Here is a 26,373-nt window from a genome sequence, read left to right on the forward strand (position 1 = left end):
CAAGAATCGACGTGTGCGGTGCGTCTGCGGTGCTGGGCGGGGCGTGCCTGTGGGTACAGACCCAGGCACCCTCTCTTCCAGGCTTGGCACACCGAGGGTGGGTGTGGGCGCCCCTCTCCTCTGCGCAGTCTGTGCCCCGAGGCGCCCCCCAGGCCAGGCCGCCCTGCTGTCCTCCTGGTAAAACAGGGCCGACGGGAGGCCTGCCCAGAGTCCTGGAACCTGTGGTCCCGCGGCCTGAGGAGGAACCGTGGCCACTAGGCTACGCCTGCCCAAGTCCTGGAGCACCTGCTCAGCCAGAAGGGAGCAGAGCAGAGCAGCCCTGGCAGCCACGGCCCGTCCCGCGGATGTGCCGTGCGCCCCAGGAGAGGGAGGGCCCCCGCTTCCCCCGGGCTCAGACCAACGTGATGGACCTGAGGAAAGGGGGGCGGCCCCACAGCATGATCCTGGGGTGGGCGCGGGCGGGATAGGCGCACACAGGAAGGGCCCCGCCCCACCCCCGGCCACACCCCCATCTCACTCGCCCCGGGGGTGGTCCTGGGGGAGCGGGCAGGAGCGTAGAGGGATGAGCGGGCTGTCCGGAGCCGTCAGCCCAGTGTCCACACTCCACGTGGGGGGCCCAGGCCAGCGGGGACGGCAGTGGCCAGGGTGTCACGGTGGGGTCAGTGGGGGTGGACCGGCGGCTCCCAGACCAGCGTCGTCGCCCCAGCGGGGACGGCCCTGAGCCCTTTACTCTTCAGTGTGATTCAAGACACGTTTAACAACAGCGGTTGAAGAAGCCGCTGACGGGCCATGATTCCTTGTTCCTCCGGGAACGGCGAAGGCCTGGGGACACCCGGATTCCCAGTGGCTTCAGAACGAACACAAGACAGTGATTCCTACAAGCTTGGGAGGAATGCGGAGTTTAAATTCCGGCTTCGGTCGTATCCATAGGGCAAGACGTCTTGCCTTTTAAAGACTCAAGGGAAAAAATAAAACCCAGGGAACTTCATTTGGTCACGTAGAGGACAGTGGACAGGGAGTAAAGCTGGAGAGGCTCCTGGCGTCTCCCGACAAGGATAGAGCTGTGCGCGTCACGTCCCCGAACACGTCTGTCTTCCTCTTTTTAAAGATTTTTTTTTTAATTTGCCAGACAGAGAGACAGAGAACAAGAGGGGAGCACGAGCCGGGGGAAGGGCAGAGGGAGCAGCAGGCCCCCCGCTGAGCAGGGAGCCCCTCATGGGATTCAAACTCAGGATCCCGGGATCATGACCTGAGCCCAAGGCAGACGCTTCACCGACGGAGCCCCCAGGCGCTTGTGCCTTCCTTCTTCCAAAGGAAACTTCTGTGACTTCTGTTTCGGTGGGCTCCCAGCTGCATCGTGAGTGCGCTGCGGGCGTTCTAGGACACGCAGGAGCGCGCGACGCGGGAGGCGCAGAACTCAGACCGGCCGGAGCCGGAGCTCAGGCTCCGAGGCGCTGCTGCCTCGTCCTCTCCTAGGCGCCACTCACACTCCGCCTGTAGCTTCGCGTCTCCGTGCGCCACAGAGGGGCGCAGAGTGTGGACACCCGTCCAGTGACTGCCAGACCTTCACTCCCGTGTGTCCCGGACCCACGGCAGGGGCTGACGAGGACCAGTCTTGAGGGAGACAATCGATGCGCAGATGTGAGCTCATCCGCGGGGTTCGCAGACGCCGCGTTTTTATGTGAGACAAACCGTGTCCGTCTCCGTTTCCCCGCAGTGTTTGGAAAAGACGTGCGGCTGGGTTCGGAGGGCCTAACCCCCCCAGACCTTGGTGTCAGCGGACAGGAGCGCACCTCACTCCCGCCTTTGGGACTGTCCCCCCGGGGCCGTGGGCCTCGCTGCGCTTTCAGGTGTGCCGATGGCAAAATGTGCCCCGGCTGGAGTGCGGGTTCTTCCCGACCCTCCCCGCCCCTTGGAACGGGCTGGCACTGGGCAGAGGCCTTCGTCGAGGTCATCCTCCGTCAGGGATGCATCCCAGGAGCTGAGCAGGCCAGACCGAAGACGGCGAAGTACAAAGTGCGGGATCCCTGCTCTCGCGCAGCTCCATCTCTGGGACACAAAGGGAAGCCTCCACCTGGACGGACCTCTGGGCGCGTGACCCCAAGGTTGAGCCATTGACCCGGCCTCCGGGCGTGGCGTGGCGAGGAAGGGCACCCCGCGGTGCGGAGCAGCAGGGAGACCGGGCAGAAGAAACCAAGTCTGCGCTGGCCCAACCTTCCTGGCGTCCCCACTCGGCCTGGTGCCCGGGTCCTCCGGGGAGCCATGCTCCCTGTCCAGCACGGGTTCTGGGGATTCTGTCCCCGTGACGGTCATCCCTGACTCGGGGTGACATCGCCAGCTCCCCAACTTCCTCAAAGGCTGGAGACAGCAGGAAGGTCCAGGACACCTGCAGCCTCAGCACAGAGTCCAGCTCCCTGGGCTCCCTCGGTAATGGTGGCCTTGTTCCCGCGGGGCTGTCTCTGGGAGCTCCTGCTGAGAGGGTCCCGCGGGGACGAGCCGACGGAAGTCCTAGGGAGGAGTTCTGGGTGCCATTCGTCACTGAGAAGTGCTGCGGTGCCTTCAAGGGACAAAACGAGGAGAAGCCGCTGCCGGCCAGCTGACCCGTCCATGGCCGTGACGTCTGCAAGCGGAGACTTCGCAGGAAGTAAGTGCCAGTCGTCACGACTGCACCCGTCGCTTCCTTCCAGGCGCTGAGTCCTTCGGAGGCAGGACGAATTTTCTCGTGGACATTCCCGGGACCTGTTACGGACACGCGATAACTTCTTTGTGCGAAAAACATACCCTACGAAATGCAGCGTCTCACCGTTTCTAAGGGCACCGACCGGGGAGGGACCGTCCTCTGCCCATCCCTCACCCCAGCCCCGGCCACCACCGTCCTGCTTTCTGTGTCCGAGAACTCGACCCGCGACGTGCCTCACGGGAGGAAGTGTGCTCTGTGTGTTTGCACGCGTGCGTGTGGCCAGCGGGTCCCCTCCGGGAAGCGTGGTCCGTCTGTCCTCGCGGCGGTACCGCAGACCCCGTGTGGATGTCGACTCGCCCGCCCGTGGACACTTCTGCGCTTCAGCCGCGGGGCGGCGTGTTCTCGGGAATGCGGCGACCAGCGCCCGTCTGAGACCCCGTCTCACTTGTTCTGGGGACGCACCCCGCAGCGGGACCGCGGGACCGCGGGGTCGTTCCACGTCTCGTTGTCTGAGAACCGTTGTGCGGTTTTTCGCAAGCCCCGCGCCGCCTGGCCTTGTTCCCAGCGGCCACAGGGGTGTGAAGTTTCCGCAGGCAGGACGCGCGGGCTTTGGGTGTCGCAGGGCCGTCCGCGGGGTGAGGCTCTCCTGCCGCGGCCTCTTCGCGTCTCCCCGAGGATGTGCGCTGTGGAGCACCTTCTGTGTTTGTCGGCCACGCCGTGTTTTCTTTGAGAAACGTCTCCTCGGGTCTTTCGTCCACTTTTAAATGAGGTTGTCTGTGCTTGGTCGTAGGCACTGTGACCCGTTCTGGACGCGAACTTTTTACCAGAAGCGCGACCAGCGGGGGTTTGCTTCTGGTCTGCGCCTCCGTTCGGTTGCTCCGCACTTTGTGGGCAGCGGCCCCCGCGATACTCGGTTCGGAGGAAACCCCACTCACCTATTTTCGGCTTTTGTTGTCTCTGCTTTTGGTGTGAAATCCAGGAAATCCTGCCAGATCCAATGTCTTTGGTCTGTTTTCTTCTAAGAGTTTCATACTCCGGAGTCTTCCTTCTCAGTCTTTACGCGTTTGAGTTCACGTTTGCACGTGGAGTCCTGCGGGGAACCAGCTTCGTTCGGAGGCACGTGGCCGTCAGTTTTCCGGCACTTTCGCGGCGCCCTGGTTGCAGGTCCTGACACCGTGCCCCGGGGGTACCCGGTCGGACGTTGTGAGATGCGCCCACGAGGCCTTCCCCGGGACCCCCTTCTGCGTCGCGCGGTTCCCGCCAGAGCGCCCTGTTCTCATTTCTGCAACTTCGTGGTTCGCTCTGAATCAGGAAGGCCCATCCTCCGGTTTGTTCTTCTGTTTCAGGTCTCTGCGCTCCTTGAGAGTCTGCACGAATTCGACAGGAGATTTTTCCTTTCGATTTTGATTAAGATTGCATTGAATCTTTGGGTCGCCGTGCATAGTACTGACATTTTATTTATTTATTTTAAAGATTATTTATTCATTTATTTGACAGACAGAGATCAGAGTAGGCAGAGAGGCAGGCAGAGAGAGGAGGAAGCAGGCTCCCCACTGAGCAGAGAGCCCAATGCGGGGCTCGATCCCAGGACCCTGAGATCATGACCTGGGCTGAAGGCAGAGGCTTCAACCCACTGAGCCACCCAGGCGCCCTGTACTGACATTTTGACAAGTGGGTTTTGTATCTCCATAAACACCGATGCCTTTTTCTCTCAATGTAGGTTCTCTCTTTGCGTTCTTTGAGCAACGTTTTGCAGTTTTCAGTGTCTAAGTCTTTTACCTCCTTGGCTAGGTTTATTCTCAGGTTGTTTATTCCTTTTTGATGATATTGTAGATGGATGTTTTCATTTATTTCTTTTTTGAACTGTCTGTTGTCACTGTGGAAACACAACTGATGTGCGTGTGTTGATCTCATGCAGCTTTGCTGAATACGTTCGTCAGTTTTGACTGTTTGTGGACCGGCAGTGGGTCATCTTCAAGCAAACGTGGTCCTTGCGGTGGTCGTCTTGGAAATACGGGGACTTAACGTGGGCAGCGCACGTGTGTATTACGTGTGTTATTATGTGTATTATTTTTAAGCTGATGTTATAAACGAAAACTTGCCTCCTTCTCAGCTGGTCATTATCTTTTTAAATGTCCGAATAGCCCTGCCAAGGAACCCGTTTTCTGCCCTTTACAAAGGAGAAGTCTGGGGTGCGCAGGTGGGAGGGTGAGGAGGAACCGGACGTGGGACGCTCGCCCGACTCCTCTGCTTCGGAGACGTGCTCTTTGCATTAAGGAGTAAACGAATCAGGACACAGACTCGTGCATGTGTCTCTTTTGTTGTTGTGTTTTGTTGGTGCCTTTTGATTTACACAGACTCCCTCAGCCCGTCCTTAACTACCATCTGGCACTTTAGTTAAAAGACGTTTAAAAAGTCCTTTCAAAATGTTTCGTGTGTAGCCCCCAAAGGAAACCCCACCGAACCGATTGATGTTTCATCTGTTTCTAATACGGTCACGTAAATAAAAGTTAATACACTTCAGCGACCACAGAAGCCCGACTCGAAGAAGAATTGTTCACAGGCTGCGCGGGCCAGAGGGAGCGGCGCTCTGCCCAGTGGGGTCTGTACCTGGGTGGCGGCGTGCAGGTCCCACGGGGCGAGACAAGAGGGCGCCACGGGGTAGGGCCGCGGGAGGCTCTGCCCGCTGCTCCAGGACCGTCATAGCAGGAGCAGCAACCAGACTGAAGAGGCTCTCGAAGGCCTAATTCCCTGCTTAGAAACCGTCAGATCCTGTCGCCGAGCAGGGCCTGGGGCGCCCAGCGCCGAGGTCCTCGCTCCTGCCCGCGCCTGCCCCTGCTCCCGTCCTGTAGCCGCCGGACGTTCTGTGAGGGGCAGGTGCACCGGCGTCCTGGTCTTCGTTTCCTACCCAGCTTTGAAGGACCCAGGCTGTTGTCTCGGCGGGACTGGGGCTCCTTCCTGGGGCGTGTGTTTCTCACGGCACCTGGCTGGGCTCCCTGACACTCCGGGCAGCTGCCATGGGCCTCGGCCAGCCCCAGAGCCTCCCTGCTCGCCGGGGACTGGTCCGGGTGCTCTCGCCGGGGACTGGTCCTGGAGGCTGAGGCCCCACAGGCAACACCGGCAGGGCTGGGACCCCAAGAGAGCAAGAGGATGTGGCCGGAGGCTTTACCCTGTTCTCCTGCCAGGGACCTGGACGAGGGTCACTCACAAAATGCCCACAGGGCCGTGGACATGGCCGTGCTCTCCACGTTAAACAGCCCTGCAGGACACGAGGTTTGGTCTTCAGGATGTGTTTTGCCTGGACATGGCCGGCCCGTGACCTCACTGGGTCAGACCCTGCCTGGGAGAGGAGGAGAGAGAAAGCCAGGAGTGGGGGTCAGTCGAGCGCTGGGCCCAGGGCTCGGGGTCTCTGGAGCGGCAAGGCCTTGGCCATCGCCCACAGGCGATGAGGGGCAGGTGGGGCAGGAGGGCGGAGGGGCAGGTGTCTGCTCTGTTTACCTCAAGAAGCCCAGATGGCAGATGCGAAACCGTGACCTCGGGATGGAAGGACGGAGCCTGGGTGAGAGCCGCACCTGGGCCCCAACCGCGTCTGAGCCTCTCGCTGCCTGCCCCTTAGTGCCGGTCTGGGACCATGACTGGGAACAGGCAGAGGCCGGAGGGCACGGAACTCCGCAGTTCACCGGACCCCTGGCTCCACGGCCATTCTCTGCCTGCTCGCCTTCGGCCAAAGGGGGCCAGAGGCTCACTGCCCAACAGGTGGGCCTGCCCGGTGCAGCCTGCACAGGGGTTCTGCCAGGTCACGCCCCCGCTCCCTGGCCTAAGTCTCATTCCTGCACGGCGAGGCCATCAGTAGTAAGCGGAGAGCTGGAGGTTACTTCCCCATCGCTGAGTGCACTGGGCCGGACCTTTGCGAGGCGGGAAGCATGGGCAGGCGGGCCCAGCAGCTACCCCTGGCAGGTCTGTGGACGGCCTTTCTGTCCCTCCCCTTGGAGCGGTGTGTGGCGGTGGGAGGTGCTGGGGCAGGCGGAGCGTTTCCGGGCACAGGTTTCCGAGAAGGAGAAGGATGACGGCTGATAGGGCAGTTCGGCCTCCCTGGGCCCGAGGGGCTCCTGGCCGAGGGTCTCGTCGCTCCGGGAGCGTTCGTTGTGCACGGAGCACTTCCAGGTAAAGTGTGTCCGGGTGGCACCGGCCCGGCCAGACCCAGTGCTCTGAGCTTTCCTGAGGCGCGCGCAGGATGGAGGGAGTGGCCGGGGGAGAGCTGCCCGTGCTGGTGCCCAGGTGCCAGGGTACCCACACAGACATCTCCTGGGGTTACAGTGTTTGCCCTGACTAAGAGCTGCCGAGTCACCCCCAGGTCCCAGAGTGACCCGACGGCACGAGCTGAAAGGTGGGAACTAAAAACTACCCAGAAATGAGCAGGCCTCGAGGTCCAGAGCTCAGCCAGAAACGAGGGAGGGTCCCTGGTGCTGGGGAAGTGGGTGGCGGTCGAGGACGACGCCCCCAGGCCCGGCGCCCACCCGAGCCGTCTGGCCGGGCTGCCAGCCTTCCCGTGCGAAAATACAGACGGCGGAATGAGGGCCTCGAAGACGCCCGCGCCAGGTTGCCTGACGGTACCGCTTCATGCCCCTGCGGCGCCATCGCGTGGGGGACCTCTCATGGGGGCGTCCCCGACGGGGCCATTGTTGCGCTGGTCAGGGCTCCCCGTCTGTCACGGCTCCGGGGCCGGCTGGGGGCCCCGTGGGCACAGCCGCTCCGAGCAGCCGGAGCTGAGGTTTGCTAACAACGTGCCGAGCTCCCTGATGGCCCCGGGGTCTTCCTTACTGCGGTGCCTGTGTGGCGGGTCCGACCTGAGGCCCAGGAAGGCGCACCGGAGCTCACGCTGCCGAGAGTGAAACCGAGGGGAGCCCCGGCATTCTGCAGCCCAACGACGGTCCTCCTCCTCCTCCTCACACATCTGGAGGGTCTGCAGGGCCCGCGGTGGGGGCTGGGGGGGCTCAGGCAGGAAGCGCCTCTCGCCGGGGCCTGGGAGAGGACCCCCGGGCTCCAGAGACCCACGGCGCGGAGCAGGGGACAGAGGCTGGCGCGGGGCTTCCCCGGGGCCGTGCGCGTAAGCCCCGGGGCCATTCCTCCGGGCTGGTCAGAAACGGTCCCGTACTCGGAGACACGGCTGACGTGACTGTTGCTCTTGAAGGGCGCGTCCCACACACGGGCACCCGAGGCACAGGACGCATAGGGACGCTGCTGAAGCTGGTCTCCCGGGAGCCACTCCCCACGGCTCCTTCCAACCTCCACACCCTCTGCCCCATCTGAAGGGTCTATGTCCTGGGCATGCCCTGACCGCTCCATCCCCCGCGTCTGTTCCGACAGCAGCCAGCGCTCTCTTCTGGGGGCACGTGCACCTGCCCAGTGCCTGTCCCTTGGCCTTCCCTTTAGCCGGTCTCCGTCTGCATGTCACCCCCAAAGCTTCCCCAGCCCCAGAGGACCCCAGCCAGGAGCTTCCTGTGTCCTGGCACCAGCTCAGCCTGGGGCCTCCACGGCCCTCCCTGGGACACCCCCCGCACAGCCTGTTCCCAGGACCCCGTTCACGTGGCCCAGCACCCACAGCCTCTTTGGGAGAGGCTGTTCCCCCAGCTCCGGCCTCAACCCTGCTCCTTCTCCGGTGCTGGTGAGGCTGGGAGTCCCATGGGTCCCGCCCCCGCACTGCCGCTCGCCCCGGCCCTCCGCACCCCCGTCTGGGGCTTCACAGGCCTTCTCCACCCCAAGCACCTGCTCCAGAGCCTCCCGGCCCTTCCCCCGCCTGCTGGGGCACGTCCACCCTGCTCTGTGGCCCGGGCTGGCACCTCTCCATTCCTGGAGACGGTCATGCTCCACGAACTGTCACGGACAGCACTTCAGGGGGTCCTGCCTCCCAGCGAAAAGGTCACGGGGCTCTCGGCTCCCAGAGCTGCAGCACAACTCCGTCGGGGAAGCCCATCATGCAGATGCAGGGAAGGCGGGAGCTGGGCTGTGCCGACGGGAGCGAGGGAGCCCGGGAGGGAGACGCGGGGCTCTGGCGTCCACAGGGGACTGCTCCGTTCTGCAGGCGGTGCTCTCGGGGCTGCGCGGGGCACCGGACGCCATCTGAACCTCGTCCTGGCCGAGAGGGGACACGGGGTCTCAGGAGGAGCAGGAGCCGCTGGGCAGCCCAGGGCAGGCCGGCGATTCCCATTCTCAGCGCTGAGCACCCCGGCGGCCGCGCAGGAGGACAGCCAGCGCTGCCGCGAGGCGCCCACTCCCACCCTGTGCGGCGAGGAGCTAAATTGGCCTCTGTGCGCGGCGGCAGCGAGCCGTGCCAGCAGAGCCAGGCAGGTGACCCGCACAAAAGGCCTGGCTCGCAGACAGAGCACGGAGCCCATGTGACCGGGCAGCAGGGCCTCCGCGGCCCCGGCAACAAAAGCGAGCTCAGAGGCTGAACCAAGAGCCTCCGTCTGGAGGTTGGGCAGCCTTTAGAAACCGGCTTCCTGGAGCCGCCCCTGCGCACGGCCCCACACCAAAGATGCCTTTGTCGCCACGTCTCTCGGCTGCGGCCGTCCTGCCAGATCGCCCGCTGCCATGGAGACAGCACCCGCCGGCCCTTCCCGCAGGAGTCCGGGCCCGACGGCCAGGAGATAATGAGGAATCCACGTAAATGCTATCTGGGAAGACACGGACCACAAGCTAAATGTCGCTGGAGCAATCAGCGCCCTCGTCGACCGCATCCGTCAGTGTCCCCACCACGTCTGAGCCGCAGGGCGCCCGTGCGCGTCGGGGAGAAGGGCTCCACCTTCGCCTCCTGCCTGCCGGCATCCCAGGCCGAGCAGCCCAGTGCCCGCAAGTCTCGGGGTGTGCGGGAGGGAGCCAGTCCCATGGCCGTCCCACCGCTGGAAGAGGGGACGGTTCTCGGGGGCACAGGTGGGCTGGTCTCGGGGCTCCACCTCCTCCGGGCATCCCGGGCAAGAAGCGGAGTCCAGGAGACATGCGTCCCAGGACCTGGACGCGCGTTCAGTGGTGTCGCCGGTGAGCCAGAGCGGCTCCCGAGTCTCCCGTCTCTCCAGCACTGTTGGTCTCAGTCCGCAACCGTATCCCATAAGGACGGCGTGTTCGGGGGAAAGCAAACTTGAACCCTCTCCCCTGCCGCTTGCACAGGGACCGCAGGCTGTCCAGAGGGTTCTGGGACCTGGGAGTGACTGTGCTCGGAGTATGCCGCCTCGGACCGGGCTGTCTGGTTCCAGGGAGCCGTCTGTCGGCCATCACGCATGGGCCGCATGGCTTGTGTCCTGCTGTGCGGCGTCACGGCCACCCTTCTGCCTGGGTGCATCTTTCCTGTGCCCCGGGAGCCCGGCACTGCGGTCACGGGCGTCCCCCACACACACGTGAACAGACACGGCGTGGACATCCGGCGTCGGCTCGTGCGGGAGGAGGTGCGTGGTGCGTTGCGCAGTAGGGCAGCAGGCAGCGAGCCGCGCCCTGGCAGTGGTGTGGCTGGGGGCCGGCGGGGAAGGCGCAGCTGGACGCCAGAGGCTGGAGTGGCCACGGCCATGGGGACGGGCGGCCCTTCAAGTGGAGCCCGGAGGGGAGTGGACGGCAGGGGCCAGCGACGGGCAGGAGGAGGAACGGGGCACGTGAGGCCGGCGTGGCGGCCGGCACGAGGCAGGGGGGGTGCTCTCTCCTGCAGCAGCTCTGGAGGCCTGAGCGCGCTGGGGCGAAGACAGGACACCCATAGCGACACGGGGCTTGGCTGTGTCTGTCTCCTCCCGCTCCTGCGACCGGGCCACGGGGCCCCCACGAGAGCTGGACAGCCGGGGCCATGGGCTCGCTTCACGGGGAGAAGTTTAGGGGGATTGGGGGGCCCAAACCCTCCCACCACTTTCCACAGACCCTGGTCCTAGGAGGGGTGCGGCCAGAGAGCAGGGCCAGAGTAGGGCTGAGGGGTTTCTTTACCTGAAACGAGGTAAACCAAAGGGCACTAATTCTCCTCGGACTCAAATGGGCCAAAGGTCAGGAAAGGTTTTCGGAGAGTGGGCGACGCTCACGCCTGCCCCGTCGCACCCTCCCAGCCTGGGCAGCAGAGCACACCCCGCAGGTGCCGCGGGCGGAGCTACGCCCCTGCTCCCGGGACAGGGGCCCAGCTCTGGGTCCAGTGCCCGCCTGACCGCACGCCTCTCGGGGAGGCCAGACACCAGGGCCGCCGCACGGTTCTGGACACAGACGGGACGGGGCAGAGAGAGTCTCCCGGATGCTGCCGTGACACCGTGGTCCACGTGGCAACCTGAGGTCTGGGGGATCTTTCTGGATTCTCACGCCAGCGGATCTCTTCGGGGGGCGCGGTCACCGGATGGCCATGGGCTCTGTGGTATAGCAGCCCTGAAGGGGGGGCATCTGGGCTCCGATCAGAAGGGGACACGGCTACCAGACCGCCAGCTGTGCTCAGGGCTGCCGGGACCGTGGCCCAGGCCTGTGGGACGGGACCTGAGTGTGGTCACTTAGTCCACAGGGCAGTGGCCTTGGCAGGCAGGCAGCGTCCATGTCCACAGGGGAGGGAGGCCCCGTGGGATCCGGAAAGGTAATGGAAACTGACGCAGACGGAGCTGCCAGGAGGGAGCCTCTGAGCCCTCCATCCCGCCAGACTCCCGCCAAGGTAGGGTCTAGAAAAAAGTGGAAAGGAAAGGAGGTGCCGAAAGGGACAAGTCCCCATGCAGCGGGCACGCGGCCCCTGCTCTCAGGAAGCCTGAGGACACCTGGCACTATCCCAAAAGTAGGTAAACTGAGGCTCAGCCCAGGGTTCAGGAGACCCAGCAGGGACCAGACCACAGGAAGGCACCTCCCGGCAGAGAAGGCTGAGGTGTGGGCTTCTGGTCGGGAGCACACAGATGCTCGCAGACGGTCTCGGGTCTCCGGTGCGGCGTGGACGGGGTAGTCGAGGCCTCCTGTGTCCGTCCAGAGCCGCCCTGACACTGCAGCACCTGCCTGGGGCCGGCCAGCTCGGCCCTCTCGCGGGGCTGGATACACCGCCGGAAACCTCCTTGTTCCCAGCCTTCTGGTCAGCCAAGGGCCCAGGCAGTGGTTCCTGGCTGTGTTCTGTCCTCTGAGCCCGCAGCGGGGTTCCTGGGGGCCTCTGGACGACGTGGCCCACCTCACGGGCCCCCGTCTGGGCTCTGCGGCAGCGGCTGGAGAGCCCCCAGGAGGGGGCTGTGAGGCAGCCTCGGGCCTCCAGACGCCTAAGTCCCAGGCAGGGCTCTCCCCATGACCTCTGCCGGGTGTCTGAGCTGTGAGGAGACGGCCCCTTGAGCCCACGCGGGTCCCTGAGCAGAGGGCCCTGCCCGGAGACTCGCCCTGTATCCTCCAGCCACCAGACACCCCCGATCCTTCCCTGCCCACCCTCTAGCAGCCCTGTCCACCGTGCAGCATTCCTTGGTCCCAGAGCGCCCTGCACGGTGTGGCTCAGGGATGCCAGGGTCACCGTGCCCTGGCTGTGGCTGCCAGCAGGCGGTCAGCCCTCGGGGGAGGAGCCCTCAGCTGCTGCTCCCCGGGGCCCCTGAGGCCCGGACATGGGACCTCATGGGATCCCTGCTACAGCCCCCGAGCTCCTCCGTACAGACACGGGGCCTTGGCCAGACTCCAGCCTCGTCCCAGATGCCGTCCCTGCTGTCCACGCTGGCTCCAACGAGGGACCTGCCTTGGCAGGGGCCCCTTGTCCTGGGCCCCATCACACAGCCCCAGGCCTGGCTTTCTGCTCCCGGGAGGACATGGGTGGTCACTGCATACTCCCGATTAGCTGATTTCACAGAGTCCAGCACCGCGTCTCAAGGGAAGTGACTAATGTCTTTCCTCCCCGATGCTCCTTCCTGGGCACCAGACAGGGAGCCCGGGGCCCCTTGCCATACACCACCCTGGCGTCTGAGGGACTCCTGCTACCCCTTACAGAGGCCTAGGCTTCTCCGGCCTCACAGTCTCCCTGCAAGGGAGTGTCACCTTTTCAGGCTGTGCTGATGTCCCAGGGACAAAGCCCCTGCCACAGGCAGGCTGGGCGTCCAGGAGGCCTGGACGTGGGCTCAACAGCGCGGGGTCCGGCACGGGGGAAGGAGCCCCACACACCACACGCCAGGGACCCTCCAGCAGAAGGGACGTGCGGGGACAGGGCCCTGGGGCAGCCTCCCAAGGCCCACCCTGGGCTGAGCCCTGCTCAGCTGCTCAAGCCCGCCCCCGCGCTGGCATCCAGCTGCGATCCTTTGATCTAAATCCCCCCGGACTCCACCAGCACTTGCGGCGGCTTCCTGCGGGTTTCGAGTTCCCGGGCGGTCCGTCACTCTGTGCCCCCCTGCCTCCAGGGGCCAGGGCCCTTTGAGTGACAAGGACACATGGGCGTTTGCTGGCCTTCCTGGATGCACCGGCGCCTGACCTCGGCGGTCCTGATTTACCTCCTCCTCCGGGCTGATGGCTTCCACAGAGGTGGCCGCAACTCACAGCTGTCGCCCCAGCCCACCCCCGGCCTCCTGCCCCTCACTTCAAATGTGTGCGTGTCTTCCGTGTCTCCTGGGGCGGGGCAGGGCTTGGCGGCCCGGCTCCGGGACGATGGAGGCTGGGGCGGAGAAGGTCAGCCCATGGGGTGTCCCAGCCAAGCCTCGAAGAAGCCCTGAGCTGTGGGTGTCAGACTCGGGCTTGGGACCGGACGGGACTTGCAGCCACACTGGAGGCCCAGACCTGCTTCCGGTCCGTGGGCTTCTGGCACCGGCTGACCCGGCGCTCCAGCCTCTCTCCCGCCCGCCAGGGCTCCTGGGACAGCCCCGCAGCATCGGTCGGTCCCGCGCACGGACACTGGTCGGCGCCGCCGCGGGTCCCTGTCCTCCTTCCTCCCCGGTGCTTCTGAGCACTGCCGGGAAGCGGGGCTGCTGCACCTGCTCCCGGGGGCCTGTGCTTGCCGCCTCACCGGAGTGCCCCGCGGGCAAGAGGAAAGCCCTCGGTGGGAACGGGCTTGTTTGCTTGCTACGGCCCTGCTGGGTCTTCACAGAGGGAGAAACCGAGGCACAGAGGGCGCAGCGGCTGCCCTTTCTGGGATGCACCTGACAGCCGTGACCTCTCAGGTTCATCTGGCCCCGAGGATCCCGCGAGCAGACGGCCCTTCCCCACGGGTCCCGGGCTCTGGGGGGCACCTCTGTGAGAAGCAGCTTGCCGGCCTTCTGCGGAGCTGCTTTCTCTCCAGAGGAGGTTTCTCTCAAATCCCCACAGCTCGCTTCTACCTAGGCCAGCCTTCTTCCTAGAGCAGAGAAAGAAAGGTAAAGACACGTAAAATTTCACGCTGAATCTCAAATTCCAAACAGGATCCTTGGGACCCGGAGTTCTGGTGGTTTTGCTGGGGTCGGACCCGGGGCAGAAGGTTTCCTCACTGACTTCCTCTTCGGAGGGAGCAGCACAGAGTCCCCCAACCTCACTTGGGGTCCTCGAAGAGCTCAGACCCCACAGCCGGCACGAGGACAAGTAGGGGCAGAACGAACCTCCCCACCTCAGGGGCATCTCTGTCCACTGAGGACAACCTGGGACACCCGTCCTGCCTGGCACGTGGGACATGGAGGACGTGTGTGGGTGTTGGGGCCCTTTCTCCTCCCACAGGGCTTCAACTTGAGCCTGTTTTTCCCCTGGACGAGGGGACTAGGTGCTCGTCTGTGGAGAAAATGGAAAACAACGTGGGCACAGAAGCCCCGTGGGGCACGCTTTCGAGCTCAGCAGCCCGGCAAGCCCGCGAGGGTCTTTACCTGGAGCCTCTGATCGTCCCATGCCGGGACCCCTGCAGGGCACACCGGAGAGGGCACCGTGGCTTCCCAGCACGACCAAACCAATCTCTCTGTGCTGAAAATGCTTTGCTGCACAACCAGGCTTGAAGTGAAGGGGTCGGTGCGGGAAAGCCTGAGCCTGCGGCACGACCCAGCGTCTACGAGAGACCCCGGAGCCAAGAAAGGGAGCTGCCTCCCCCCGCGGCCTGTAGAGACTCAGAAAAGGTGGCTGATGAGAAGGTGCTCCAACGTGTGTGACGGACAGACGGACAGACATGTGTCATTCCTGGCCCCCTCCTCTGTGTGTACGCACGCACATGCACGGGTGCGAATCCGGACGCTGCGGGGCGTGTTGGTGCAGCTCTGCTCCCTCCCGCCCCTGAGGAGCCTGGTGCTCCCGGCTCAGACAGAGAAGGTTTGCGCTCACGGGGGGGACCACAGGGGGCAAGCCTGGAGTCCGTGCCGGCCACGCAGTTCAGCGACACCCCACTGCCCAGAGCGGCAGCACGCTGGCACGTCGGGGATGTGCGGGCACGGCCAAGGCTCGGGGCTGCCCCTTCCTGCTCCGGCCGGCTCACGTGCCCTGCCGGGGAGCCCCCTCATTTCCTCCTCTCTCCCACAGGCCGTCCGAGGGTGGACGCTCGACTAGAACCACGGGGTGCCCCGGAGGGAGAGGCAGAACCTGCGGTCCCCAAGAGCACTTCTGTGCTGGCTTGTTTCTGGTCAAGAGAAAATTATTTCTGCGTCTGGGGCACTGAGCGCACAGAGCTGCCTGCGCGGACTTCTTCACACAGACCCCTGGTCGTCTTCTCCCGGCGGCCAGTCTAGCCCCGTACCTGCCCCTGAGGCCCCGGGAGCCGCACACCGCTCAGGGGAGTGACGCAAGGACCAGGGCCTCCAGCACGTTCACACATTCTCTGGGACACAGAGGAAGCATTTGACAATCGCCGGTGCCCGGGGCAGTGGCAGCGGGTGGAGGATGGGGCCACACCCTCCTGGCACCCTCCCTGCCCTGGGACACCTTCCCTCCCGGATGACTTCTGGGCCATCTTGCGCACAATGTTCTCGCCTCGTTGCTGTTCAGATGCTACTCGAATGCACATTAAGAATCATTATGACAAACGTTCGTCTTTCCACAAACAGAGTAGCTATAAAAATAAAACTGTTCATTATCGGCAAGATCCCACAGTCTGCAGGAGTGGACACAGACACCACGCACAGTCCCACAGGACGCGCCCGCCACGCGCACACAGGACACAGCCCCGCGCATGGGACACAGCCGCGCCCGGGACAGTCGCGCGCACAGGACAGTCGCGCACACACGGGACACAGCCCCGCGCACAGGACACAGCGCGCACACAGGACTCCGAGCCCAGCCGCCCCCCCCAGTCGTCCTGTGAAGGAAACGGGCGTCCCGGCCGCAGCTCCACGACCGAGTGGACTGGCATGATCCCCTGTTGGGCGGCATGTTGGCCCAGGGACCATCGGGGGCCGGCACAAGGAGCGCTTGGGTCTAGGTGTTTCTGGGTACGGGGATTCCCTGGCAGCGTGAGGACGCTGAGCTGCCCGGCTGGGCACGCCCTCACCGTCCTGAGTCAGGCTTCGTGTGCGGGCGTGTCCACGGGCGGGGTCCTAGCACCTGCGTCCTTGTTCTGGCCACCTGCTAGCCTGCTTCCCGGAACACCGGCCCCGCGGCCCACCCACATGGCCCGTACCCAGGGAAAGGCTGTCCCAGCACAGCTGGACGGCCCCGCCGCGCAGGCACAGCCTCCCGCCACCCCTCAGCTCTCCCTCCCCGAGACTGGCGTCCTGACCGCAGGCTCGCTCGCAAGGCCCAAAGAGCGGCTCCCGGGCGCTTGTGCCCAGGAGGCGTGAGCGTTTCATGTCTGTCTCTTCTCCAAAGTGCAATTTCTCATTGTCTCGTTAACGAAAACCATCCATGACTCTCCAGGAGGCAAAGACACTGCAGATTCATGCCTTCTTCTTCCTAAAACGCGCTTTTCTTTGACGGTAGGAAGCCAAGGCCCGGGGGAGAGACAGCCCTCACCTGCTGGCGCACACACGGGCGGCTGAGCCGACCTCCTGCAGGTGGTCACTGTCCAGTTCTCTACCAGACGCAAAGCCGGTGACAGGACAGAGGCAGCAGCGGGATGACCACAGCAGCCCGTTTGCGACTCAGGCCTGGGAGCCGGCCGGTCATCGACAGTCACCTCCAGGGCCATCGCTGCCCTCTAGGGACAGAACGCCGGGCCGCACGGCCCCAGTGACCACACACGACCCAGGGTCACGCCGAGCTCACGGCACGGGGGTGCTGAGAGGTGAATGAGAGGAAGGGTCAGCTGCTCAGCAGAACGTCTCGGACTTGGGACATGACCCCTGATGGCGGGCGTCAGGACTGGGTACATGACGGTTGCCGAAGAACCCGCACCCCAGGACGGCGGAGCCCGGAGAACACGGCTGAGGCCAGGAGGGCCCAGGCTCCATGTGACACGGAAGAAGCCACGTGCAGAGTGGCCGTGAAAGCCCGGGGGGGGGCTCCCCTCAGGGCTGCCCTGGTCTGAGGACGGAGCCCACCGCCCCCGGCGCCGCACCGGCGTCGCGAACATTACATTGCGTTACTGCTGGTGACTTGTCCAGTCCCCGATGACCATTCTGCAGCGCAGCACCGTCGACGTATTTGATGGAGAAAAACGAAAACAGATGGAAAGCGATGATGAGCCCGTCCAGGAGGCAAGCAGAGGCCATGGGAAAGCATCGCTGAGGCAAGCACGGCTCCGTGAACACCCCCACCTCGGTCACAGGCTCTGCTGGTCCCAAGGCTTCAAGGCAGCAGCCACAGAGCGGCTCTGGGGGCCCAGAGGCCACACCGCCCAGCGGGGGAAACCCCTGGCCGCCAGCCACGCAGCGGGGTGTCCGCGGACCTCCACCAGCCGGCCCCCACCCGCCTGCTTTCCCGCCCCTGGGGAGTCCGGCTCCCTCCGGGGAGCAGGTGGGCCTGGACAGGCCTGCGGCCGTGGGAAGCTTCCCGGCGCTCGGCTCGCCACGCTGTCTCACCTTGGTCCTGAGAGCTGACCAGCCCCTCCACGGCCCTCCGCGGCCCTGAAGAGCCTCCCCCGTCTGTGCCTCGGCCCCCAGACAGATGGCGGCTCTGTCTCCACCAGAGCGAAGGCCCCCACCCAAGGGGGCGTCATGCTGGTGCCCGTTAAAAAGTCCCTGGTCAGGAGGTGGCGGGAGCCCCACACAGAGGCCCGCAGGGAATCCTTCCCGGCCTCCAGGAGCAGGACCCAGTGTGCGGTCCAGGAGCTGAGCAGCCCACTCATCACACGCGGCTGCTGCCCAGAGAAACGGTCCCAGGCCCTGCACAGCAGGACTTCGCCCATCAGAGGGGACAGCGCGTCCTTCCAGGGCAGCGGTCTGCTGGGGGCACCACTTGTCGGGGCGGGTGTGGGGAGAGCCGGGGTCGGACATCATGGGCCTCTCGGAATCTCATGGTTTGTTCCTAAACTTGGACACAGGGGGGGCGCCTGGGGGCCTCTGCTGGTGACGCGTCGGCCTTCGGCTCAGGTCATGGTCTCAGGGTGCTGGGATCGAGTCCTGCACCGGCTCCCGGCTCAGCGGGGAGCCTGCTTCCCCCTCCTCCTGCTGCTCTCGCGCTTGTGTTCTCTCAGACAGACAAAACCCAAACCCAAACCAAACCAAACATGGTGCAGTGCAAACGCATGGAGAACCAGAGAAAACCAGGCGGCTCATGGCCCTGCGTCACATGGAGGCTGTCCAGATGGTCCGAGACCAGCCCGGCCGCAGCCCGGCCCAGGAGCCGCTGGAGGGGACGTGGCTCTCCATGTCCCTCGCGGGGACACATCCGGGCGCTGTCGCGGGAGTCTGGCAGCGGACGCCAGCCATGGCAGCAGGATGTGGCTGTCCCCTCCGCGGGCCTGACCGGAGAGCTGGAAGCCGTTTCCCTCTCTCGCAGCCTGACGGAGACATCCGAGCACGCCGCTGGGGCCTGGGGGCCGAGGGCAGGTCCGGAGAGAGCCCTCTTCCCAGCCCCACGAGGTCCCCACCTGCCCCACGAGGTCCCGCCTGCCCCACGAGGTCCCGCCTGCCCCACCAGCCACCTGTGTTGCCAGCCAGCTCGCCCCCACCCCGCTGGGCTGTGGCTGCTTGGGGACCGTGGGCCCGTCATGTGGCAGCAGACGTGACAGCCGGCACAGCAAGGAGGCCTGATGGCCCGGGGCGGCCACCGTTTTGCCCCTCTTGTGCTCGCCTTCCCCTGTGGAAAGTGGGTGACTCGGGGCCATTAGCCAATCCACAAAGGGCACATCTGAGGGTCCTTTGCAGACACTGTCCCCAAAGATGTGTGGCAGGTGGTGCTGGGTGCCCGTGCCCGAGGGTCTCCCGCGTCCCGTACCCAGACCCCACTGGCCACCCCGGCGCTCCCGGCCCCACACAGCCGGCCTCCAGGGTGTGCGGAGCCGACCCTGAGGGGGGAGCGGGGAAGAAACCAAACCCGAAGGAGCCCAGCTTGGGGGCCACACGCAGAGCAAGGCCTAGCAAGGGAGAAGGAGCGCGTCGTCCGCCAGCAAAGGCCACGGCCACCAGCCCAGGAGCACGATGTGTGCCGAAAGCTCCGAGTTAGTCCGTCTGAGCTGCCACGGCGGCTCCTCTCCGCAGACGACCGGCAGGACGCCGGGCTCCATGGAGACAACTGCCCTGGGGCAGGAGAAGGCGAAGGGTTGGATCTGCTGTGGCCGCGGGGGGACGTGTCCGGAGCACGAGGACATCTGTCACAGACTCTGCACAAGCCTACCGGGTAGACCCAACCATTTCCTCTTCTCCACTCTCAACGCGGAGAAAACCCGAGGCCTCCCGGGGGCGTTGACCTCAGGGTGCCCACGGCCTCCTCCCTGAGGGAGCCCCGAGGCTTGCAGAGTCCATGGGAGCCTTCTGCTCCCGCCTCCTGCTTGTGCGAGGCCTCCGCGCGCGCTCCCACATGCTTGGGGCGACGGCCGCCGCCAGGCCTCCCGGACCGCTGACCCGCCCCCTCCGGATTCAAGCTCTGGGTCGTGCACCACAGCCAGAGACCCCACGCGGAGAAGGACCGTGTCGGCGGGGAGACCGAGTGGGCGGCCTGGCGGCCCCAGAGGGCAGCAGGTCTCAGGGTGAGGCCAGACAGGCCAGTGTCGGGGCCGTCACACAGCCTGAGATCCGAGGACGTCCGAGCACTTTCGATAGTGACAACACTTTCTTCTGTGTTTCGGGGACTCGTGGATTTTGCTCGGCGGCAGGAGCTGTGATACTGTCTGTATTTTTCACCGTTGTGCTCCAACGCAGCCGAGTTCACGCCTTCGTGGTCCCCCAGGGAGGGTCACTCCACATCCCGCAGTCTCCTGACACGGAGCACAACGGGTGTCCGGGCGGGAGATGATTCCTTGTGACCAGACGTTTGTAGGGTTGACAGAAGCGCCTGTGACGAGCTCTAGGGGCACTTCCAGCGTCCCGTGCTGGGTGTCCGGCAGGTCACAGAGCCACAGGAAGGCAGACATGAGCGGGAACGGCCTCACTGCAGGAAAGACTTGGGGACAGAGCCTTTGTGCACCGGGTCGTAGGTAAGCCGGATGCAGGTGAGGTCAGGGTGGGGCTGAGGAGAGCAAGCCCAGCGTGTGTCCACCCTCTCTCAGATGCCGGCCACGGCGAGGACCCACGTGCCAGGCCCGCCAGTGGACGCAGGACGGCAGACAGGTGCCGCCCGATGGTTCTCCTTCCCTCTGGGTTGAGAGCAGCTGAGGACAGCCAGGCGGACGTGTGATGCCAGCCCCACTCCTCTGGGGCGTCTGCTGGCCGTGACCCCACAAGCTCTCGGCCTCAGGCCCCAGAAGGCTGCCTCCAGCCTGCCCTCTGCTCCCTGCTCCTCTGTCTCCTCGCCTTGCGGACAGCCAGGAGTCCTGCCCCGGAATCCAGCCCCTTCTGTCCTCTCCACGGCAAACCTTGAAGGTCCACACTGACTCCCCACGTGGCTTCTTCCGACCTGCACTGTGTGTGCGCGGCGTCTGCCGTCCGGCGCCCAAGCCCCCTCGGGAGAAGAGTCACGCTCACCCTGCGACCTGTCCTAGTGCGTCCCAGTCCCCTGCGCCTCTCCTGCCCGTGGAGTCCCCGCGGAAGACATTAAAACCAAGCACTTGCCGTGCTCTTCCCTGTGCTGGTCCCACTGCCCCAGCCAACCGTCCCTTGGGGGCAACTGACAAGTGATAAGCCACATACGGTGCACACCCGGCCACTGGGACCAGCTCAGGACCGTCCACCCCCGCGGGACCAGCTCGGGGACGCCCACCCCCGCGGGACCAGCTCGGGACCGCCCACCCCCGCGGGACCAGCTCGGGACCGTCCACCCCCGCGGGACCATCACACATTCACAACAGCAGACACTAGCCGCCACCCGGAGGCTCTGCTGCAGCTCGGGGCTCCCGTGGGGAGGGACTCCACTCCAGGGCCCCTCACACGGCTGCTGGCAGCCCCGGCCCCCACCATATGGGCCCGTCCACGGCCGCCCCAGGGCCCTCGTGTCCTGACAGAGACACAGAGGCCGAGGACACACCTGCAAGAGCTGTGGTCCTTGTCGGTGCCTCTCAGAAGTGACGTCTGTCCTGCAGCCACTCTGTGACTCGGGGCAGCTGCTCGGGGTGAGTTCCCCACGTGTGAGGTTTGGCCAGATTCCCTGGTGGGAAAGCCAAGGTCACCTCCTCGGGAGACCCCGAGAGAAGGAGGACCCGCAGCCCTGTTTTCCCGACCGCTCACACTGAGTAGGAGCGCTGTGCGGGGCTCCCGGGCGTCAGCTCTCTGCACAACCCAGGGCCCTCAGAGCAAGACCGGAAGCAGGCACGACACGGCCTCGTCCTCCCTCGGCAGCAGAGAGTGACCCTGTCTACACAGAAGCCTGGATTTCTGGGGAGAAGTTCACAGAGCTTCTCCTGAGGGAGGCCTGTGTGGACTTGGAAACCTGAGACAAGATGCCTCCCCAGAGTCCGTGTCTCTGGAAACACCTTATTCCCCAGGACCTGGGAGCTCCTTTCATGTCCCTTGGGCCCTGCGTCTCCCTGCCCGGTCCTGCCATCCTTGGGGACGGTGAGGGGGGCCTGGACCGAAGTGCTGTCTTCCACGTCAGGCGTCTCACAGCCTCCGGGAAGGGTCTTTCCGTTTCAGTCTTTCGCGTTGGCTCTGGACCCAAACGCGCCCCGTTGTTAGACTGGCTGCCCCTGCAGGCCCCCAGCAGGCAGCGCTGTCCCTCTCTGGTCCATGTCTCTCCCGGTGCCTGCGGTGACCACCGCCAGGCAGTGGGCAAGTGTCTGATGGCCGTGCGAAGGGTCTGCTGACGCCTGTGTGTCCACATGAGGAAAAGCAGTCAGGTGTCTCCTCCTACAACAGCCTTTTGTCCAGGGCACAGGCTCTGATGGGGCCTCTGGTCTCAGCCCCTGTGGGCCGTGAGCCAAGACCTGCCCAGAGAGCAGACGCTGGCCACATCCCTGCACGCCCGTGCCCCAACATTCAGAGGACAGCTTGCCTGCCCCCCTCCTCGGGCGCTGCTGCCTGTGGGGTCTTTTGGCCCCTGGCATTGGCATTGACCATCAGGGCCCAGGCTCAAATTCCCGCCTACGTTCCTTCAGAGGGAAGGGGTTTGGCTTAGAAAAGTCACCGTCATCTCCCAGACTCGCTTGCATGTTGGGGGTCTGTGTTTACGCATCTTGAAACACCAATGTCTTCAGTCCTGGGATGTATCTTCTCTATTCTAGGTTAGTTTTTTGTTTTATAATTCCCAAAATAAATTTCAAACGGTGCCTTTTCGGAATCGGTCGGGTAAGAGTAGCTGGATAGAGCGCCCCGGGGAGCCCCGGAGCTGCAGAGCATCCTGGGGCAGAGTCCGGGCCCGGGACCGCGTCCCCATTCCAGGCCCACAACGACACACGGCCCCGCGTCGAGCCCAGCTCTGAGGCTGCCCACGGCAGGCAGTGGACGAGCCGGGCGGCCGCAGCCAAACGGCCCCGGGGACAAACAGAGGGAGGCGGCCGCAGCCGAACGGCCCCGGGGACAAACAGAGGGAGGCGGCCGCAGCCGAACGGCCCCGGGGACAAACAGAGGGAGGCGGCCGGAGCCCGAACAGCCTCGGGCCTCGCGAGGGGCAGAGTCAGAAGCTCGGTGAGTCCAGGGCCGGCCGCGGAAATACTGCGGCGCGTGTCCGCGGGTGACACCCGGGCGACGGCCTCCGAACCCAGGCTGTTTGTCCCTGCTCGGCCCGGACTCCTGTGGTCCGTCCTGGCGATAGTCCTACACACATCGCACACGCTCACGCTCAGGCCCCTGCACACACTCAGGTGTGGGCACCACATACATGCACGAGCTCGTGCCTGGGTCGACATCGTGGAGAGGAGGGCTGAACGCTGCTCTGGCGACGTGTGGAATTCAAGTCAGAAACGGGACCTCCCAGAGGGGCCCCGCTGGACGGGATCTGGAGTAAAACGTGTGTACATGGAGCCCGGCTGGGCGGAGGGGTTGGCGTGGGAAGCAGAATGTAGTTCCGAGTTGGGACGGACTCAGAGGGCCTCACCCTGTCTGTCGCGTACGTCCGGGGAGTCAACACGGCCCTGAGCTCGGGGGGTGACTGAGGCAGATGAGGACATCACGGCCCTGCTCACATGGGGTCAGGTCCTCAGAGAGGGGCTCAGGAAGCCCTGAGACGGGACCCAAGTCCCTGAGTCCTGGGACAGCCCCACTGGCCGGCCAGCGGCTGGGAGGGTACCAGGCACCCGGACGGACTGTCTGCAGCGGGAGCGGCAACTCTTCGCAAGGAGTCCGAGTGCTGCCGGGAAAACGGCCCCCGACACGGCCCCCGAGGACCTATGCCCACCAGCTGTCCCGCTGCGTTCACAGTGCCCTCTCACTGGCCCGGCTGGCTGTCCCTGTCACCAGGCGCCACAGCACCTTAACCACGTTTGGGAGGAGAAATACCTCGTACTTAAAAACTAAAGTGGAAAAAGAACCATGTTTCATTCAAGCTTGTTTTTAAAGATAAACGTCAGACGAGCGTGGCTGAGAGTGCCGAGCTCGGCCGCACTGCGGGTGGCAGGCGGTCGCGGCCCCTGGGGAGGGGCTCCAGCCCAATGAGCTCCTTAGACCCAGGAAAGCACGGTTTGTAACTGATGTTTTGGAATCACTGAGCCCTCCAGATAAAGCTTCTTTTTTTGTTTTTGTTTTTTTTTTTCTAAATGGCACAAGTTAAATGTAACTGCTTAATTATTTCTCGTGTTTTTTGCTCACCAATTGACTGTTTGCCATCAAGTCCTGAATTGCTTCTGATTATTTGGACGAGCGATAACAGAATGCCTATTGTTCCTAACACCAAACCAATCATTTGAAATTCAAAAGAACATACATTTCTTTACAAGCTGTTCATCTCGGCCTTTTCACAACCTTCTTTGGAGTGGGCACTCAGTAAAGTTTTGCCAAATTGATCTAAATTGAATTCTCTTTAATTGCACTCTGCTAATCGTGTTTTAGGACACACACAGACGTGTGTAATTAAGCTGCTCTGAACCATCCCTCCGATGCGCAGATGTTCGCAGACGCCCCCGGGGAGCCCCGCGCGTGGGAGGCCAGCACGCGCGGAGCCGACCGTGGGGCCTCCTTCCTCCGGAGCCGCCTCCTCCGAGGCCGCTCTCTCTTCTGTGCTGGGGACGCTCCCCACAGAGGAACAGAGCTCGGTCCCGCAGGCTAATGACTCCACCAGCCCCAGGCGATTGGCTGGGACCGGTGTAAAAGTCGACAGCCGAGCTGCGTCTTCAGGTTTCCCTCCAGGTCAGGGAGGTCAGTCGATGATTGGGCTCGAAGATTAATTATGTGTCCCTCCCTCCCAGCGACCGACTGGCGGGACGTCCGGCCACCTTCAGCGCTGGATGGAGAAGCGGCCTGGAAGCTCCAGGCCTGGAGGTCATCTCAGCCCGCGGCAGGCCAGGCCACCGGCTTCCTGCTGACAGGGAGGCCCTGGGGCAGCTCCGCCCCTGCCCCCGCCCTCACCCGGACGGCCCAGCCCCCCCTTTGTGCTAGATTCTCACAGAAACATCTTCTGTGGGACTGAGCGCAGCTGTTTCCCTGCTCTCCAAGACCTCCCCGAGCGGCTCTGCGGATCCAAGGGGCTTCGCAGCTGGGAGGCTGCCCGAGGGGTGCCCACGTAGGAGGGATCGTCAGAGATTGTCCAACGGCCGCCCCAGCCTGCGCGAACCCTCAACTGAGCCCCAGAGCAGAGCAGGCTCTGAAGGGGTGGAGGGGAGCAGGGGCAGGGCAGGGGCAGGGCTAATGGCGGAGCTCAGGGGGTCACAGGTCGGGTGGTCTCCGGAGCACCTCTCTGTGGAGGGACCGCGCAGTCGGGAGTCACAATCCCAGCGACCACGGTTAGTGCAGCAAATCCGAGTTTTGACTCATGTATTTAAAACTGTTTAAATAATTTTTCGAGATGAAGTTCATTCTGCATGAAATTAACCACGTCAAAGTGAACAATTCAGGGACAGTTAGTCCGTCCACTGTGCTGTGTAAACCACCACCTCTGTCTGGTTCTGGAACGTCGTAGAACGTCGTCATCTTAAAGGAAACCTGTGGCCGTTTCCTCCACTCCACCAGTCAAGAACCACGAATGTCTCTCTGTGGATTTGCCTATTCTGGACATTTTGTGGGAAGAGATTTGCACAACACGCGGTCTTCTGCATCTGGTTTCTCTCTGAGCACAAGGTTCTCGGGCTTGGTCCCTGCTGTGGTGTGTCTCGGTGCCTCATCCCCTCACATGGCTAAGGAATGCTGCACCGTGTAGAGGGGCCACATTCCATCCATCTGTCCATCCATCCGTCCGTCCGTCCATCCATCCATTCATCCATCAGCCAGCCAGCATTTGGGCTGTGTCTCCATCCTCCCTGGCTGCATCTCAAACGACCATAGACTGGGTGGTTCAATCGGTCTCCATTTGGAGGCTAGACTACAGGATCGCAGTACCGGCAAATTCGGTTGTGGATGTGGCTCTGTCTTGTCTGGCAAACAGCAGTTTCTTACCATGCACACATGCGAAAAGCAGACCTTTCTCCTCCCCTAGTGATGGCACGAACACCGTCGTGAGGGTCTTACCTTCAGGACCTCACATAAGCCCAGGTACCTCCCAAAGACACTGCCTCCAAGCACAGCCCCCCCGGGAGTTGGTGCTTCAACATGTGAATCTGGGGACACAAACATCCAGTTCACAACATTCCGCGCCTGCCCCCAAGCTCACGGCCTTCTTGCAAACACATTCACTCCAGCCCAACAGCCAGAAGCCTGATCTCCTCTGAGCTCTGTGTACGCAGACTTGGGTAACTCTCAGGGTAGATTGATCCTGAGCCCGAGTGCTCTGCAGAAGGACCCTGTGAAGACACATGCTACACGTATCCAGAAGACAGTGGGGGACAGGCGTGCGGCCCACGCTGCCATGTCCCAAGGGAGAGAGGGCCGCTGGGTTCCCAGCTAGTGTGAACCTAGGAAGGCGGGAACCAAACTGAGGGTCTCGGAGGGAGGCGGGTGGGGGAACGCGGTGACCAGGTGACCGGAGTTCTGGGGAGCACACGTGCTGATGGGCACTGGGTGTCAGACACAGTGACGAGTCCTTGGCCACGACATCACACACTAATGACGTACCACACGCCGGCCAACTGAACATAATAGTAATAATAAACAAAACCCCCAACACCTGGGAAGGCAAACTCCCCTAGATCCAAAAGCCTGCAAGTGAGCCTCTGTGGCTCCAGCTCTGTCCCCGTGGCTCTGCGGTGGGCTTGAGCCCCCAAGCCTCTGGGCAGCCCCTGAAGCAGCGGCCGCGCAGCCCAGTGGGATGGAGATGAC

Source organism: Meles meles, chromosome 5 (assembly GCF_922984935.1).
Source record: "Meles meles chromosome 5, mMelMel3.1 paternal haplotype, whole genome shotgun sequence".
NCBI lineage: Eukaryota > Metazoa > Chordata > Mammalia > Carnivora > Mustelidae > Meles > Meles meles.